Source organism: Cryptomeria japonica, chromosome 3, assembly GCF_030272615.1.
Source record: "Cryptomeria japonica chromosome 3, Sugi_1.0, whole genome shotgun sequence".
NCBI classification, from domain to species: domain Eukaryota; kingdom Viridiplantae; phylum Streptophyta; class Pinopsida; order Cupressales; family Cupressaceae; genus Cryptomeria; species Cryptomeria japonica.
Window position 1 is genome coordinate 387,363,841 of NC_081407.1, and position 20,886 is coordinate 387,384,726.

General features: G+C 36.3%; 1 protein-coding gene across 3 annotated transcripts in view; it reads right to left on the bottom strand.

Annotated features, from left to right (window-relative positions):
* Positions 1-20,886, bottom strand: part of LOC131052983 (uncharacterized) — an 86,220-nt gene that overhangs the window by 21,699 nt on the left and 43,635 nt on the right. The gene's annotated exons all lie outside the window — the stretch shown is intronic.

Here is a 20,886-nt window from a genome sequence, read left to right on the forward strand (position 1 = left end):
AGAAAGAAAATGTCAATTCCAAAGAAATCCTTCACCACCTTCAAACAGTGCCCAAGGTTGGAAGTAGGACATGAAAATCAAGGTTCAGGAAGAAAAGTTCAAAATTCAAAAAATTCCTTCCTGAGGGAAGAAATGCACCCAAGGTAAAGAATTTCAAGGCACGAGGAAAATTGGCTAAGAGAGGATTTTCTCTCTCCAGAACTCAAGACAAGACAAAATTCCTTGAACATGGAAAATGGTCACTGGGCAGGAAAATCTTCCTTCAGGACAAGGTGTGCACGAGAACACGAGAAAATTCCTTCTAACAAAAAATCTCTCTACAAAGATTTTTTCTCTCCTAGAATTTCAAACATACAAGAGTCCTTCAAAAGTGGAAAAGGTTGTTAAAATTATTTCAATGCCTGGAATGGAAAGATTCTTGCAAAAGATGAGTTGGCGACATGCAAAGAGAATATTCCATATTAATGAAGCAAAACCCAAAAAATTATAAAAGTTCCTATGACGGAAAGGTCCATTTCCATAGCGAGAGTCTATTGAGTGCATGGTGTCATGATGACGCATTTATTGCTACAGGACATCTTGACCAAGTAGTGGCTCATCATTGCCGGTTGGATGAATTTGGATGAAGTGGTGCATTTAATGCACAATGGCCGATTCTGGAGGTGATGGTGCACTAATTACATAATGGGTAATTTGTTGAATGTAATGGGTGATTAATTGATAGTGGGCATGATGCATCATTAATATTTATTCCCACTATGTGGCTTCATACTTGGAATTTTTTGGTCAAACCCTAATTAGGGTTTGCATGTTTAATCTTCGTCATTGATTGGTTTGTAATCTAGGTCGTCCATTTTCAAGCTAGAGGCCTATAAAAGGGGTTCACCCCTTCATTTGTAAAAGGGGGGAGATGGTATGAAATTGTTGGAATAAGTTATTGAGATAATAACAGTTAGATGAACAAAGTTGATTGCAATGTTTTAAGGTGAAGATCCCTTGCTCATACCTTTTGTTGATAGATGATTTTTATCAACAGTGCAAGGTTGGATTGAGCTATTTTATGTGTGCACTTAATTAAATCGTGGAATGAACATTGTTCTCTGATGGTGTTCGTCAATGGTTTAAAATCTTTCAAACACAACCTCTAAAGATTGCACCCGCTTCATGTAGTTGTCTTCTAGTGACAAGTGAAGTGTGGTTGATCTCATCTGAAGAATTGCTATCTATTGAATTCTTAGATTTAGCTTAGTCTTCCTAAACCCTTTCCCCTTTAATTTCAGTCCATTCCAATTCAGTTCATTCGAAGTAGAAGCATCATAGAATTGCTATATCCGATGATGAAGTTCCAGCCACAACAAAGAAGTGAAAGAATGATCAAACGTAAGTCCCATTGGATTACCAGCAAACATCAAAGTCAAATGAGTCTATATCCACGATAAAATCGCTAGTACGCAGTTGGAACCTTGGAGTCAATGTATGATCTTCCTGCAATCTTAGCATACATCTGATTTTGATCAAGAGAGGATAAAGTGACTGTTGGAAAACTTTATTCTGTGTTGGTGTGGTCACAAAACGCACGTCAACAAGTCCCACCTCCCACATTTTATAAAGGTAAATGCCTAGCATCTAGTATCTATCAACCTAGTGAGGCTCCTTTCGTTCCTCCCCCTACAAGGGAAGAAAAGAAGCCTATATTGATTGATCGTCAACCTTCGCAAATCTCAAGTAAAACTAAAAGAAATTGTTGGGTGAGAGAATGTTGACGAAGACGTCGTGCCAAGGCTTGTGAACTTGCTTCCCAAACCATTTCATCCCTGAAGACACCAAATGTTGACTTCATTCCATTTGACCAACCTTCGCCTAACCCTAGAGAGGAAATTCAACTCAAATCACCAAAGTTAAAGTTGCTTAAGAAAAATGATAGTTCAATTTCTTTTCATGTTAAAGATCCTATTATGATTAATTTAGATGATGATAATAATGTTGTTCATGTTTACAATGTTGATCCTAGTGATTCTGATGATATGTATGAGCTTGTTGAGATTAATCATGAACTATCTTCACACTTTTCAAAAGCATTAATACTAGCTCCTAGTGACAAAAAGAGTGACACATCATTAGAGCATGGTCCTTGTTTGGAACTTGCAATAGCTCCATCTAATGTGCTTCTTGTTGCTCCTGTTGCATCTTGTCCACCATCCCTAAATGATGTTAACCAAGATTGGGAGACGAATGATTTGCTTGATTAGCTTCATCTGTGTCGTAGATTCTTATGTGTGTTTGCTTGTGTGTAATGTGCTTCCCCCGTGATGTGCTGCTTGATATGTCTTTATGTTATATTAGGTTCTCTTTGGATGATACTTGTTACTTCATTTATGCAAGGTAATAAAGAGGTCAAATCTGTTGTGACATTACTCTATTTGTATCTCAATTCTTCTATATGTCATATGAATGTTATATCATACATGTGCTATTGTTCGTAAATGTGCCTTTGTGTTGTCTACTAGAGGACAATGCAAAGCGTTGAGATCTCTTTTTGGTCCCTTCCATGTTGACTCAAAAAGACATTTGTTTGTTAATCTTATGTGCTCTTCTTCCATTGTGTTCGTAGTACCACTACCTTTTGGGGATGAGGTCAATTCAATGCATTTATTCTTGATATACATTATTTATCAAAAGTGCATATTGACCCCAACTAGTGGATCCCTTATGTCTTTTTTCCTACATATTTTGTGACCATTGCCCTTTGATTTGTCCTTTCTTGGGGGCATCTCTTGTGGCAATGTGCTTCTCTTTTGAATGCATGTATGCTACCTTAAAGCTATTGCTCCGGGTAAGGCGTGCGCAATCACTTTAACGTGGGGGCATACACTTTGCTCAATGTTACACTTCCTGCACACACTACAAGACTTAGTTTGAACAATTTGATCACACACCATGACATGTTTAGTATACACTGCAATACCCATTTTGCAGCCAATTCAATTCAATGTTCGAGTTACTTTGAAAACTGAGCCTTTTTCTTTGTAATCTTTTTCAAAATTTTCAACCAAACATGACTCATAGTAAGCACAAGCCTTACAAGGCCAACCACAGTCATGCTCTTTCTATCCTCTTCATGTGTTGCTCCTTTTATCTCGATATTAGATTGATAAGATCATAAGTCCTTGGGGGCTTGGTGTGTCTTGTCCTTTTGGTCTCTTGGTGAAAGTTTTTCAATGCAACTTTTTACTTTACTGTGAGTATAGACATAGGCTCATACTCCTGCTAAAGTGGGGGCTAAATGTAGCGTCGTAAATTGTATCCCTATACAATTTCGTCCTCACCTAAACCTCACCTTGGCATTCTAGCCTTCAATGCTCAATGACTATTTTGATGCTGCTCACACCCTCTTGAAATCTGAATTTTCAACTCTTGATCCAGCATCTATCCAATTTTGAGTCTTGATTGACAAGACCAAGACGCCCTAGGCGCCTTGTTCCCGTCTCAACACCAGGACGCCCTGACTACCCTAGTCCTCCCAATCAGAACCCAAAATAGGGCCTCACAATGGTCACCTCTTGTGGGTAGGAAAGTTGGCTCTACATTGGCTTGCTCCAAAAATTCAAACACAATGGATGGTTAGGTTTGAAAGGAAGCCTACCCCCCTCATTTGGTAATTAGAACTAGAATTTTGGGAGAACTAGAAGTAAATCATAAGTGAACTCTCAATTACAAGATCAATTCAGGCCTAAGTGAGCAAGCAGTCAAGTATTCATCAAGCATTGAAGGAGAGGTCAAGTCAAGTTGAAGCATTCATGATCAACCTTCTACGAAGACATTCTACATTGCATTCTAAACCCTTGTGTGAGGATTCAAGCAAGCTTCATCAAGGTATCAAGTTGAGTTTCAAGCATTTTCAAATCAGATCTAGCCTTTCCCTCAAGAGGAAAGCATTCCATTAATTCTCAAACTAGGGTTTGACCTGAGGCAAACCCCCATCAACAAACCTATTTCCCTCTTTCTGTGTGCAAGAAATTGTCTCAAGAGTTGTGAGCAAGGAATCTGACATAGTGGATTACGACCATCAAACTCAACTTTTGAAGGTGCAAAAAGTGGAGGACTAGGACAATCGGCTCCTCTCAATCTCGAGAATTTCTGACGATCTTTTGACAATGAACTCTATGCATCATCCTAATCTGAAAAACATCAAGTTTGTCTGCCCCCAATATTCGAAGGACCAGGATGACTTGCTCCCACTGGTCCCAATAATTCTTCCCAAACTTTCTATCACAGGGCATGATCTATTTCCCATCCTCAAATCTAGGTTCACAACTCTGCATGATATATAGAACATTCTGAACTGTTATTTTATGTCAATTCTCATTGTTTGTCCTAGAGCTAACATTGCAATTTAACCCTTATTCAAATTCAATTTCAACTCAAACAAGGAGGATTAATTTGATCTGTATTCAGCCCTTTTAGGATTGGATCAATCAAATTCAATTCCCTCTTTAATGTGAGGTGGTCCCATGAAACAAGTGGCCTTATCAATTGATGCAATACGAAAATTCCTTCCTTCAAACTCTATGATTAAATGCTCATCACATTAGCAACACAAGGTGTTATGACAATCGGGTCAGGGGAAAATCATCAATTTTCTATTAGAACCCTAGTTATCAGGCAATCTCGTGAAAAATCTACAAGGTCTTAACTGTTCAAAATTTTAACCATTGGCAAATGGAAAATAACACACCACTCCATACCCACATGTGCTCACATAAACAATTTGAATCCATACAGAAAACATAACAATTTGCAAAGACAAAGCGAGGTGCAGAACATAAACTTCCAATTTTGGTGCCAATGATTTCAAAGTTCGAAAATCAGTTGTATATTACAAAATTCCCCCATTGCTATACAATTTATACCAAATTTATGCATTCCCGCAGTCACAACAGACCCTTGGGTTCCCTGACTGTTCGATTTCCACATTTGAAAAATCAAATTTAAACATAGACATCGAGATAACAATCCCGAACTGACAAAACTCTACTGGACACCGGCATCTGGATAGCAATCCCAAACTGACAAAACTCTACTGGACACCGGCATCGGGATAGCAATCCCGAACTAAAGTCCTTATTCACCCATCGGAATAACTACTATCGGCGAGATAACCTTTTTGTGCAATTCCGATAAGGTAAACTTACCTCAATGTCCCTATGTCGGCATAGCTATACCGAAAAAGACAATTGGACAATCATCGGAATAACCCTCCATCGTCAGCTAAACAACATTTGCCAATCCCGATAGAAGAAACTATCATGATGACCCTTTATCGGGATAACTTATCCTGATGACAACTTTTCCCAACAGTGACTTTATCGGGTTAACTATCTCGATGACCACTTTGACAACTTTTTGCAACAACAACACTTTATTGGTATAACTTATCTCGATAACAACAGAAATGACAACTTTTGAACAACATTACAGATTTGCCGATTATGACTCCAAATTCGACATATCCATCTAAAAACATGAAATTACATTACAAATGGTCTCAATAGACCTTATTGAATCACAATAGACCTAACCCTTACTCCTAAGACTCAAAACCTATTTACTAAATTCCAGGTGCTCCTGCACCAAACACCCAAAGAGGAAAATTCCATGCTCTTGATGAAATGAGGTCTGCAACATTGTCTTGAATTTCAATACTCTGATGATCCTCCTCGAGCATGCAACTACTTCCATTTGTCTTCATCTTCACCTTGGGCTTGGCTTTGCCCATGCAACTTAGCACTCCTCTTGACTATTTACCTTGGATCAGCACCTCCAAGCTTTGGCTTGATTGTACCTTCTTCATCCAACTGCTGCCAACAGATCTCTTGGTCTCATTCATCTCTAAATAGATCATAACCAGTCCTTGTTATTTGATTTCAACCTTTGGCTTGGCCTCCACCAACTTGTTCACCACAACAATAAAATAATAGGGCACTTCCTTCTCTTTGTCTTTGAAGTCTTTTCTTCACTATCACCTTTAGGTTCCTTATGCTTAGAACCACTATCATACCAGCATTTAAATGGCTCCTTATCAGATCTAGCAACAAAGGACATCCTATTGTCCTAACCACAAAACTAACTCTTTTCTCCACTTCCCTTGGAGACTTCTCATACATAGTGTCTTTGGCCTTCTCTTGGCCTGCCAATTGCTTAGTCTCTTCCACCTTTGGGACTCTCTGCAAACTCTTCTTCTTCTCACCTTCTTCACCTCTTGGGGTGACTAATCCTTGCCATGGTCCTTGGCTAACCGTTTCTTTGGTTTGCTGCTCACATTGCACTACACCTTGTACGTGGTGTTCTTCCACTTTGATCTTTGCATCTTCAAACTGATAAACTTTTGTTTTAGCAGTGCTTGACTGCCCTACAACTTCTCTTTCCCTCGAGGGACACACTACCATTCCCATCGTGACTTCCTCAAGCCTTTCTTGGATTTCCTCTTCCTTCATCATCTCAACCTTGGAGACCTCTTTATTATCTGATTCCTCATTCCCTCTGTCAACATTCATTTGCTACCTTTCATGTTTTTGTCCAATCAGTGGACAGTACTCTTCCTCCTTTGTGGCCTGGCTAGGCCTTTCTTGCCTTTCATTAGGCATTGCTCTTGTCGCCTTCTCCTTGGCAATGGCTGCCCCATCACTACAATGACTCTCCTCTTGCCTTATAGGTTCCCTTTTCCCTGCATAAGTACTCTTCTAACCCTGTCTTGTCCTTGATTTTCTTCTACCAATGGAGTCAAATCAAAACAAATACCATCTTTCTTAATCTTATAACTATTGTGTCTCCCATCATACAAAGCATACCTATCACATACCCATGGCAATCCCAACAGCAAATGACATGTATTCATAGATATAACATCACACAAAATCTTGTCCTTGTATAGGCCTATTTCAAACTCAACCCAAGTTTGTTCTTTCACAATCAAAGTATGCTCACCATTCAACTAGGAAACAGAGTAAGGTGCTTCATGAGGAAAACGTTTTAAGTGCAACTTATCCACCATTTCCTGAGATACTAGATTATCCAAATTGCATGAATCAACCATCACATTGCATACCTTGCCTTGACAGAAACATCTGGTCTTGAAGATGGCATTCCTTTGTAGCATCTCTTCCTCCATGGATCCTTTGATTGCCATGATGTCCTTCCGCCTTCCAACAGATCTAATCCTTGTAGCTCTGATACCAATTTGATGCAATACAGAAATTTCTTCCTTCAGACTCTATGATTATATGCTCATCACATTAGCAACACAGGGTGTTATGACAATCGGATCAGGGGAAAATCATCAATTCTCTATTAGAACCCTAGTTATCAGGCAATCTCGTGAAAAATCTACAAGGTCTTAACTATTCAGAATTTTAACCATCGGCCAATGGAAGATAACACACCACTCTATACTCACATGTGCTCACATAAACAGTTTGAATCCATATAGCAAAATTCAAATACAAAAAACATAATTTGCAGAGACAGAGCGAGGTGCAGAACATAAACTTCCAATTTTGGTGCCAATGATTTCAAAGTTCGAAAATCAGTTGTATATTACAAAAATACCCCGTTGCTATACAATTTATACCAAATTTATGCATTCTCGCAGTCACAACAGACCCTTGGGTTCCCTGACTGTTCGATTTCCACATTTGAAAAATCAAATTTAAACACAGACATCGAGATAACAATCCCGAACTGACAAAACTCTACTGGACATCGACGTCAAGATAGCAATCCCGAACTGAAGTCTTTATTCACCCATCGGAATAACTACTATCGGCGGGATAACCTTTTTGTGCAACTCCGATAAGGTAAACTTACCCCGATGTCCCTATGTCGGAATAGCTATACCGAAAAAAGACAATTGGACAATCATCGAGATAACCTTCCATAGTCAGCTAAACAACATTTGCCAATCCCGATAGAAGAAACTATCCCGATGACCCTTTATCGGGATAACTTATCCCGATGGCAACTTTTCCCAATAGTGACACTTTATCGAGTTAACTATCCCGATGACCACTTTGAAAACTTTTTGCAACAATGACACTTTATCGGTATAACTAATCCCGATAACAACAGAATTGCCAACTTTTGAACAACATTACAGATTTGCAAATTATGACTCCAAATTCGACATATCCATCTAAAAAACATGAAATTACATTACAAATGGTCTCAATAGACCTTATTGAATCACAGTAGACCTAACCCTAACTCCTAAGACTCAAAACCTATTTACTAGATTCCAGGTACTCCTACACCATCAATCTAAGTGGTGAAGCCCTAATTTTCAACACCTTACAACTTCCAATAAAATTAATTGTGCCATAAATCCATCCACAACATTTTTTAGTATTTTTTGCATTTGGTGAAAGCTAACATCTATGGAGGCTTCGCATGCAACCCATTCAATTAAAATATACTACCCACTCAATGAAAACACATGGACAACTCCTAGAAGTTCCATCTTGATTATTTCCAAGCTAATGAGCCATAAGACACCCAAAACAAATGTCTACCTTGTCCATGGGAATAACAAACATAGGGCAATCTAGCCGATAGTCTCCAAACCATTTGGACCTGGATTGAATTGTACCCATGGATCCATCGGGTTGTTGGATTGATTGTGAAACTAACATCTTACTAATAGAAATTGAAAAAATATCCAATTGCTTACTGAAGTAATCCGAAAAGCCAATTGCTTCCCTTATCCAATACGCAAACTATTACGATTATAAATAATAATGTGATCAGTATCTAAAATACTAACTGTAAATCAAACACAAAATTATGTGGGAAAAACCATGACAGTAAAAAACTCACAAGAAATTTTATTTCATCAAGAACACTCATATAAATGTGTATTTTAAAAATAGACACAACTCGGGGATCCACTTCTCACTTCCACTTAGGCTACAATTGATTCTTTATACTTCCCAAATTCCCTTACATCCTTTATATTGAAAATATTCTCCTTCAAATATAGGAATAATGGATGGAGAAAAACCTGAAAGAGCAACAACAATATCTTTTCACAAAAGCACCATTAATAACAATTAATAATTTAATTGCTATTTTTTATTTTATTAAATTACTAATTGTTACAACGTGGTTAGAAGAATCCTTAATAAAGCATAAAATAATGTTTTTTACCTTCTATCTAAAACATTACTAATATCATAGAGGTTTGATCCTTAATAACATTATGTTCTAACACTTCTTATAAAAGAAAAAAATAAGTACCTGTTATCCTCAATTTCGACTCCCTCAAATCGTGGGATAACCCTTATGAAATTTGCCCATTATGTAGCCCACATCCTCTAAGCACGCATGTTGAGGTGCTTGCTAGACCCTCTCATGCATGGTCAGGTTCCTCGAGAAATCATCTTTTAAAAAATTGTCGAAAGTTAGTTTTTTCAAAGTTAGTCATTCTATTTTTGTGTAATTTCGAGGTTTTTCCCCAAAATTGCATTTTTCATGTAAAAAATCCGAAATACAATTCACCTATCATACCTTTATGCATTTCGGGTTTTAAAAGTCGAAATGCATAGCCTTCCATCCTTATGCATTTCAGGTTTTAAAACTCGAAATGCACATCCTTCCATCATTATACATTTCGGGTTTTAAAACCCGAATTACATCCTACCACTCAACCTTCATGCACTTCGGATTTTAAAACCCGAAATGCACTTTTCACTATTTGCATGTGTTTCAGGTTTTAAAACCCGAAATGCACGTCTCACTTTGGATTTTAAAACCTGAAATACACATTCATCACCAATGAACATGCACATCGGGTTTTAAAACCTGATGTGCACTTTCCTTGCATTTCCTCACACATGTAAATCGGATTTTAAAACCCGATTTACATCACTTTCCACTTGTCACATGCACATTGGGTTTTAAAACAAATTACATGTATGTTCTAGTCTTGAGTGCAAATCGGGTTTTGAAACCCAATTTGCATGTTTTGACCTACCTTGGTGCAAATTGGGTTTTAAACCCCGATTTGCAATTTTTGATCTACTATGTCAGAATTTTCTCCCTCTGGGGATTCTTCAACTCAATACTGCAAGTCCATTCTAGATGCCAGATTCCATACACCGAAACTAGATGACTCTAAAGCACAGGCTAACTTGCAATAATACGAAGGTGTTCTGAAGAAGGATGATGATGTCAAAGGCATGTCTCTGGACACTAGATAATTTTCATGTTGTCAGTTATGCATTATGTAATTTTGTTTATGATATTTTACATGTAATTTGTAAAATAGTAATTACATGTAACAACAACACAAGTCAAAATCAAATAGGACTTTGTTATTGAATAAGTCAAATTAGTTGTAGATTTCCTATTTTTACTCAAAGCTCTTCTCTATATAAAGGAGAAAGCTTCTTTGTAAAGAGGATCTTTTGGCTAATGCATCGAAACTCTACCGGATTGTAGAGGTAGCAAAGACTTTGTGCTTTAAGTGAAAATCTGAAAATTCTAAAAATAAAGAAGTGAGTTGTTTTCCAATCTTTGTCTTGGATTCACTTTATTATATGGTGAGAGTGTTCCTATGTCATTCTTGTTATATTATCTTTAAAGATTGAACTGTGCAATGTGAGAAGTTGTTAGATTAAGGGAAATAAAAATATTGTAGACTTTGCGCTATAGCATTTTATTGAAAACCATTTATCTATGATTGATAGCAAGGTGGAGACTTTGTGCTACATCAAGTTATTTATTTATAGTAGTGAAAGTTGTGATATATATGAAAGACTTTGAGCTATCTACATATCACAATTTAGTTTCAAGAATCAATTAGAGGGACCGTGTCAGACTTTGGGCTTACAAAGGTTTCTTAGAAATTGTAGATTTGTTGGTACATATTTGAGTCATTCTTTTGTTTGGCTGGAATTTATATCGGTTATTATTGCTTAAATTAGTATCTTGTAATTTGTGACTTGTTGTAATAGAGAAAGTCCACTCTGAAGTAAGAGAGTTGGATAAACACTTATTCTGAAAAAAGAGAATATAATGATTGTAACACTTGGAAGATAATTTAGAAGATAGAAATTAGGTAGATACTAGTTGTCAAATAGCCATAAGAAGGCAGCCTCCCCTTTGCGAGGAGAGATTCAATCTCATCACACTATGGCTGAAAAGCACATTTTGTAATCATCCTCTGATTACAAAATTTTCAACCAACAATACCCCAATGACATAAGTCTTCTTGTCAAAGATAACCAAAGACATAAATATATGCCAAAAAAACAATACGTATTCTAAACTACATGAAGGTATTCTTGTCATAATTTATAATCTCAATTTTCTTAGATGATGCTATAAATGAGGTCTTATAAAGATTTTATCGGAGCTTGAATCTCCTCAAGCCAACCTCCCCCTAGGTCATTACATAATGACTTATAACAAAATTAATGCCTAGAGGTTTTACAAGTGATCTTAGGTCTTACATCCAAATTTTTAGCCATTAGGAGTCCTTATTGTCATGTGCATTCCCCCTCAATGGAAGTTCCTCAAAGCCAATCATTCCTCTGAATTTGAGACTTAGTTACTGCACAATGGTTCTATAAAAAACATTTGCAACTTGATCCTCAATTTGGCAGAATTGAAGACCTACATGTAAGACTTTCTCATGAATAAAGTGAGCTTGAATTTCAATATGTTTTGATCGTTGATGATAAATACAACTTTGATTGTCACATAAGAGTATGGTACAAGAATTATATTAAAAGATGATTTAGCCAAAATTTATTCTTTAGTTGTTTCAAAGGCACTTCATATTTTGCTTCTATAGAGAATAAGCTATGGCTAATTACTTTTTAGAACTCTATGTAATTGCACTTGTACAAAATTTAAACACAAATCCTAAAGTGGATTTCCAGTCTACAGAATCCCCTGCAAATTTGACATCACAATATCCATATATTTGAGCATTTTGTTAGAATAATCATTGATGTCAAAGGAAGTCGAAGTCATTGAAGAAGATGCGCAAAATTATCTACTGGCCAAAGGCTACTAACCATTTCCAAGTGTTGGCCTATACTCCATATTGGCGCCTAACTCTTATGGAAATAAATTAAAAATAATATCCTATTCATTTCTGGCCAACCTCCCTTCATTAGCATTCAAGATGGAAATAAATTTAAATTTAAATTACCTTCATATGCTGGCCGACCTGTCCATATTGGTGCCCAAGACAAAGTCATCTAAAGCTAATACTGGCCAACATTTTTAAGAAATGTTCAAAGACATAAATATATGATTAATCGCTTAAGAGAAGAAGTATAAAAAATAAAAATATAGAGATCAATATAGTTGCAGCAGTAATTAGTTAATGAGGGAAATATGAAGATATAAATGGAATAAGAAGCATGTGGAGAAAAAGAAGTGTGTGGAAATTAGAAGATCTATCATATAAACAACAGCCCATTTGTATGAAGAAAATATAGAAGACAAATTTGTATGAAGAAAATATAGAAGACAAATTTGTATGAAGAAAATATATAAGGCAGATTTGTGAGGGAGTTATAGCAGAACTAAGAAGAGAATTATTGCAGATTTCGAGCAGATAGCTTAAGGTGATAATAGCAGATCTAAAGAGGAGAATTATAATATTATTGCAGATTTCAAGCAGATAGCTTAAGGTGATAATAGCAGATCTAAAGAGGAGAATTATAATATTATTGCAGATTTGGACCAGAAATTGTAGCAGATTTGTGAAGAAAAGTACAATTGTTGAAAGGATTGAATCATCCATCATCCGTTGTAGAAGCAACATTCATAAAGTGGAATTTAGTTTGGAAGTTGGTGCTTCCTAAAGGAGAGATTGGTGTCTCACTAAGTTGGTGTTTAACAGTGGGGGTTGGTGTCCCCAATAGGTTGCCTATGAATTGTGTGGATTGGTGTCTCCAGTAGGTTGGTGCTTAAGAATTGTGGGGATTGCTGTCTCCAGTAGGTTGGTGCCTACGAAACTTGTAAGAGAGTCTTATAAGCAATATTTTGTTGTGGTTTTCTCCCGTAAGGCTTCCCACGTAAATCAAGTGTTCTTGTGTTTCATAATAGTTAGATCTTATATTGCATGTCTTGTGTTCTTTTTGTGTTTCATAATTGTTAGACCTTATATGAATAATATCGTGTAACTAATATGATTAGGGTATTAAGTTTGAAAAAATAGAAAATAGTCTTCTTTGCTTGAAGTGCAAGTTCAATTAGAAACCTTTGAGCAGTAAAAAGAATTAAAAAAGATGCAAAGAGAGGAGATGGCAGCCATTGGTGGAACTGGAGATTCTTCTTCTTCCATTCCTCCATTTAGCCCATCTATGGGTATGGGTAGTGGAATTGGCAGTGGCAATGGAAATGTTCTAGCATTGGGCCTAGAGTTCATGCATCTAGGTGAGATTCATATATTTTGCTACTTACTACTCTAGTTTCCCTACTTGAGAGCATGGGTTGGAACAAAGATAAACTTGATGCGGCTACAAGTGCGATTGGAGACTTCATTCCATTCCACGCAACCAAGAAATTTTTTTTTTTTTCTAAATATATATTTTGATTCTTTATCTCTTGAATTTTTATATTTAGAGGTATGTCGAATTCAAATTTCAACTCAATTTTACAATAAATATCTTAATTAATTTATTGTGTAATGTCTTCTTATTGGAAAACATGGTGGATGCTATTACTATTTGTGGGGTGGAAATCAAAATCCCTAATAACGAGGAGATAAAGGACCCCATTTTGTTTCAAAATGTGGCTGATGTGAAGCCACAATTGACGAGCAACAAGACATATGGAGGAAGGAGCACTACACCATCATGACTGATGGTTGGATGGATGGAAGAAATAGAACATCGCTAATTTTTCTTGTTTCTTCCTTAGGTGATTGTACTTCCTAAAATGCATTGATTTAGGGATTAATATTTTTAATTTATACTCTATTGAATCATTGATTTTGTTTCTTTATCAAATGGCATAATGTTCCTAAAATCTATTGATGGTTTGGGAAACACAAAAACCGTTGAATTCCATTGTGAAGCTTTGGAGGGAACCTTGGTTGAGTTGCATGACATGAATGCGGTGCAAGTAATTACAAATTATGTTGTTGTATGTAGGCTACTCGTGGATATGCACCCATCATTATTCTAGATTCCTCGTGTTGCTCATTGCCTTGACCTCCTATATTGAAATGATAATTGATTGTTCGATATTAACAAAGGAGATGAAAGCTACTTAAATAACGAGTACAAGCGATGTTTCTATAAAGAAATGTTCGAGAACGAAAGACAAAAAAGAAACTTCCTAAAACTAACTAGATGACCATTACACACTAAATATTACTTTAATACCCTCCTTGAATGGTCATTCTACCCTATAGAAGACATAATCAATAGGTCATTTGGCCACGAATGCATAGAAGGTCGAATCCTCCTCTTCAAAATGCTCTATGACATGAGTCTACTGCTGAGACCCTCCCTAGTTGGACTTCTTGATCAGCCAACCGCTTTCTGTGAAACTTCTTCATATGACCAAGTTTATCGCAATCCTTCCAACATAATGTTGGGTAGCAAAGCTATCCCTCCCGGTATCCAAAGATACGGAAACTAAGATCAACTTCTCAAAAAACTTCAATTTTTTATTGATAAAAAAAATCAGCAAAAAACAGAAACCCATGATTTATTTTTAAAAATTATGCAAAAAATTTGAAAATCCACAATTTTGCCAAAAAATTATCAAAAGAAAACCAGGTAAAAAAACCTCCACTACTTTAGAAAAACAAAATCCACAATTTTGTAAAAAAATGTCAAAAACAATTGCAAAACGCTGTTTTCCTAGAAACCCTATGTGTGACCCAAAACAAGCTATAAGAAACCACGATTTAATCCAAAAATCGTCAAAAAGCGCACCACAATTTTGTGGAAAAAATGTCAAACCCTACTAGCACAAATCCCTAGGCGCTACCTAAAAAATGATAAAACCTCTGATTTGTCATCAGGCAAAAATGGTACTAGCAAAAATCTATCACAATTTTGGTGAAAAATCGTCAAAAACAAAAAATCCTTGGTTGCAGCACATGAAACTCACGATTTTTAGAAATGTGGGCACTCACAATTTTTCCAAAAAATAATGCAAAAATAGATACTGCATACGTGTAGGAAAAGAGCAAAAATCCATCACAAGCAAGAAAAGAACTTCAGACAAACCCTTCATGCGAAAACGAATCAGACCGTTGTGGAATAAAATCACACAAAACACCCACACATGCAAAGAAATAGACATACTATAGCCAGATACCAGTCACGGGCCAAAACAATAAACGTTGCACGGAAAAATACTAGACGATGCACAAAAAATACCTAATATCGCGCAAAATAACAGACCAGAAAAAAAAAACGAATTGTCTTCTACAACAACACGATGCAAGTCTTGCAACTTTTAGCAGCCCAAATCCTCAATTTGCAACGGAAAAAAACTAGTGACCTTCAAAAGAAAACGCCCACAAATTTTCAAATAAAAAAAAATCCGCGATTTTTCAACAAGTCACGATATGCAAGAAACCCTCAAATTTCCTATAGAAAACCCACATGAATCAAACAAATAAACCAGCAACCCACGATTTTTATTAAAAAAATAGACCAAAAACTTTTGGAAAAGAAAAAAATTTCCAAGCAAACCACAATCTACAAACCCCCGCGATTTTTTGATTAAAAAAATCTGCCAAAAAACCAAAACCCTCACTTTCATTTTTTTTTAAATCGAGCAAAAATTTCAAGAAATTTCCTCGAAATTTCTAGGTAAAGACCACATTTTTTTATATAAAAGAATTTGTCAAAAAACTTCCGAGCTTTGATACCATGAAATGATAATTGATTGTTTGACATTAACAAAGGAGATGAAAGCTCCTTAAATAGAGAGTACAATCGATGCTTCTAAAAAAGAAACAATCCAGTATGAAAGACAGAAAGGAAACTTCCTAAAACTAGCTAGATGACAAAGACAAAAAGGAAACTTCCTAAAACTAACTAGATGAACATTACACACTAAATATTACAATATTACTTTAATATATTAGAGGATCTTGGCAAGATTCCATGCATCAAAGCGTGTGTGTAGATAGCCAAAAATATTTGTATATACATGTACAATCATAGTGGGTCCTCAACCTAAGGAGGCAATTCACAGGGAAGACAGAGTTGGCTCGTTTTGAAATCATAGAAATAGGACTGAGACTCGGCGAGGCTGATCTGACTCGGGACTCAGACTTGGCAAAAAAAACCTCAGCACACTCACAATATGAATAACTAATTACAATGTCTTAGGCTCAAGACCAAGGAAGCTCATTGCACTTGAATGGACTTGCAAAACTAAGGCACACAACCTTAGGGCAAGATACAAGGGACTTGCATTACTGAGACGCACAATCTCAAGGCAAGATACAGAGACTGCATGAGTTGCCAAAAGACTCACTGTCTTCTAGTAGCTACGGTAAATGATAAATTGAAATGAACAAGATATCTTGATCATGAAATTGTCCTTGAATCTTTGTGTCAAGCGAACAAGATCATGGCAAACATATCTCACTTCATTCGCTATCTCAAAACATTGTCACACTAAAGATATGATCATCATAGCTCATCACAGGCTGACTCACACTTTTGCTTCGTCACCAATGTTTGTATATCATTCACATGCAATTCACAACAACCCACACACCAATTCACACATCCGCACTTTTATTTATACAAGGTTATACATTGAAACCCTCAATTAGGTCGGCCACAAAGCATACATGAATTACATAAAGTCAGCTACCCAGACCAAAAACACACAATGTGGTCCACTCTAGGAGATAAAGCGGGACCCAAATACATCACATCTTCCTAGGTCGGTTCCAATGACACTAACACTTCCTCTAAAGTTGGCATCAAATGTAACATGTAGAAAAAAAATGAAGCACATTAACCAGTTAGCCCAAAAACATTAACTAATGCAAATTACTCAATGCGGATCTACACACGCCACAATAAGATCCATATCAACATTCTAACTCAACCTCCAATACATATTTGGACCAAAAGAGTATGATCCAAATGAGATAAACCAACTGAGTCAATTAAAGACCAACACAGTTGACAAAGCGAAACACAAAGCAACATAACTTCACTTGTTGATCAAACCAACACTAGAAATCTAAATGGAACACTGCACTAACCATATGAACATGTCCACCAAACCGCAACACTTGAACCAACACAGCAGAGCAATGTAGATCATTCTCCAGACCAATCCTAACAGACAGCCCCATTGTTAGCAAACCGCCACAACCAATTTCATCATCTGAGCAACTGAGGACTTGAAAAAATGATAGTGCAACATCCATAGAACGTAGACATTATATCCAAAACAGCAAGCCACCATCATCAAGAACCGAAGGAATGCGAAGCATTCTTCCAAAAGGACATTAAATACGCTTTCCTTCTTATTCTAACTTCCATTACTGTAGCCTTCTGGAAACACCTCATACTTAATATCACCACTAGACAACAACTAAACACTCATTTTCGGACCATATACGACATTCATAAAGCTGAACAAGTTTGACATCAATGACAACACAACTCAAGTTTCCAACGAGTTGTTGATGGGGAGAAGCCCACGATGCACTACATATATGAGGGCATGGATAGGGCCAACGAGGCTATTAAATCCATTTATATGGGAGTTGTGGATAAGTATCACCACATTTGGAAAATCATTGATAGATGATGGAACCTCAAGCTTCACAAGCCCCCACATGCAGTTGCTTATTTGCTCAATTCGACATTCCAATTCCACCTTGATTTCAAGGTGAATGAAGAGGCTTTAAGTGGGCTCTACACAATCATAAAGTGGATGATGCTTGATTCTAGTGTTGGAGCACAAATAGTCATCAAGATTGACATCTTTAAATGTGCACAAGGAGATCTCTTTGCACGTGATATATGCAAGCCAACTCAATTGACATTGGAGCCAAGTAAAAATCTATTAAGGACATAATTTATGTTTAAAAAGTAAAAACTTTTTGCTTTTTTTAAATTATTATTAAATATTAGAACGTAAAGTTGGATAATGAGATTCATTTTTTTCTTTTTCTCATCTTAGATGCATAGATTTGGTGCTAAGGAATCAAATCTTCAAAGGATTACAGTTCAAGTCTTGAGCCAATGATGCAATGCTTTAGGTTGTGAGTGCAATTGGAGTATATTTGAGCAAATACACTCCAAGAAGCACAATAGACTATTAGTGCAAAGGTTGAATGATCTAGTTAATGTTCATTAGAATCTTCACCTTCACTACTAATAGATTTTGGGCGGTGACTTATCACTCATCACACTAGAGGAGGTTAATCCACAATCAAATTAGATCACTAAAGTTTAGGATCTTGTCTTTAGGGATGAGGACTTTGATTGGGTTGACCAAGTGGACAGAGGCAGAGGCAATGGCCATGGAAAAGGACGATAGAGCACAAGAAGATACCTTGGATTTTGGTGTGAGTGTCGCTGAGACATAGGCAGATATCATGGTTGCATCATCATCCAAGACCTATCTTAAACACCCACACAAGAGGGTTGAGTGATGCAAGCTCCTCTAAGTCATACACTTCCAGTTTATAGTTTGATATTTGAATTAAACTTTTGATGCCATGGATTTCATATTCCATGAGTTTTGTATACATTTGATAATATTTATATATCTAAATGTGTTATTTCCTTCAGCTGAAATTTGCATTTATACTTATGTGATTGATGTATACTTGTGTATGTGACCAAAGTAGCTTCTATCTAATGATTTTGTGTCTTTAAAGTTTATTTATTAAAGGGTGCATGACACAAGTTTTAAATTGTTAAAAATCTTTGAATTTCATGGGTTTTTCAATTTGCCAAATCTTGGGCAAGTCCAAGTCTTGTACCATTGCTTTAGATGAAATTTGATTATTATTTTGTTAAAGGGAAAAGTGGGTTTTTTACATAGGAGGCATCCTTTATAAGTTTCTAATTTATTCTAAATTTTTAGGTAATCTAATTACAAAATTAAGGCAGGACATTTCATTTATACTTCTAATAAGTGTCCTAATCTTTCATGTAATAATTGTGTTTCAGTTTTTACTTGCATAGATAAAAAAGTTATTTTCAAATATTAAAAATACAAAGACAATTTTTCTAAATGCCTTCAACAACAACTTTACTTTGACTTTTTATATACCATCTTTTGTAAGATAATTTTAAAATTGTCTTTAGGAAAGCTAAGAACACAATAAAGCATTCTTTGTTAAATTTGGAACAGATAGTGCATCTCCAATAGTTTCATTAAAAAATTAAAACTTCCTTGTACATACATCTTTTATCATAAAATTATCTCCTAAATAAATATTTTCATTACAAGTTTTAATGTCAAATAAAATATCAAATATAAGTCATCCGATCTAGACTAGCTGAATCTGGGAGACTTGGCCTCCGAGTCCTCTGAATCCTTCCCAAACTCGTCGACGTTGGACTCACCAAACTCAACAAGACTCGACAAGTTTGGGCCTAAGACCCGGCCATTTTAATTTTTTCTTTTTTAAAAACTTACAAATTTTTAATGCTTGTTTGTTTATGACATGCCCATTTAGGATTTTTTTTAAAATATAAAAATGGTGTGCACAGTGAAGGTCTGTGTGGTTTTGAAGGTCTTCATTTGGGCTTGGTGGTGGGGAATCTGCCCCTCAAACCCGCCTTGTATCACGACAAGGAACGCACTAGGGGCACTGCCCCAGGGCCTTGCAAAGGGCCCTACCCCTCAACCCCGTTGGGGGCACTGCCCCTAGACCCATGCAAGAGGTGCTACCCCTCAATCTTGTTTTGGTGTTGCCCCCAAACCCCCATCAAAATATAAGTTTAAGCAAGTAATAGCCCAATGATGAATCGAGATCATAAAAATCTAAAAAAAAGCATATCCCTTGTAGCAAATCTCTGCAGATTCACAACCAAAGCCACAATCAATGATTTTCTTGCTTCATACATTAGACAATTTGTTTAGTATACAAGGACCACCATAGGCAAAGTTGGCATGCTACAATCGTTGTATTGTCGAAAACAAGTTAAGTCATAGTTAGCAAGAAATGCCATTTTCATAATGCAAAAAGTATCAGTCATGCCTTGCATAAACAAATCATAGAAGAATCCCATATTAGTATCCTAGCTAAAGTCAAAATAGAACATTTCCATTTACCTTTTTACACACCACTCATTGAGACACAAGCAAATATCATGGCTACATCATCACGTAGGACCTATCTTAGATGCCAACATATGATTTGTTGTGATGTTGGGATGAGTAATGCATTCTCCTCTAAGCCATAGACTTATAATTTGAGCAATATTTATATATCTAAGTGTGTTCCTTCAGCTTAAATTTGCGTTTATAGTTATACTTATGTGATCAATGTATACTTGTGTGTGTGATCAAATTAGCTTCTATTTGATGATTTTATTGTGTCTTTAGGGTGGATGAAACAAGTTTTAAATCCTTTAAAAACTATGAATTTCTTGGGTTTTTTAATTTGCTGAGTTTTTGCCGAGTCCAAGTCTGAGCCGAGTCCGAGTCTGAGCCGAGTCCAAGTCTCATAGCACTACCAAGAACATACTCTGATACCACTTTTAATGAAATTATTTGCAAAAGAGAATAATATGATAAAAAATACTTTGCAACAGTTGATAATAATTACACAATTCAAGGGGGCAACCTCCAAATTCTTCAAGATGAACAGAACTTGCAACTTCATGCTTAAAAACTACTCACTACCTCCCATATATC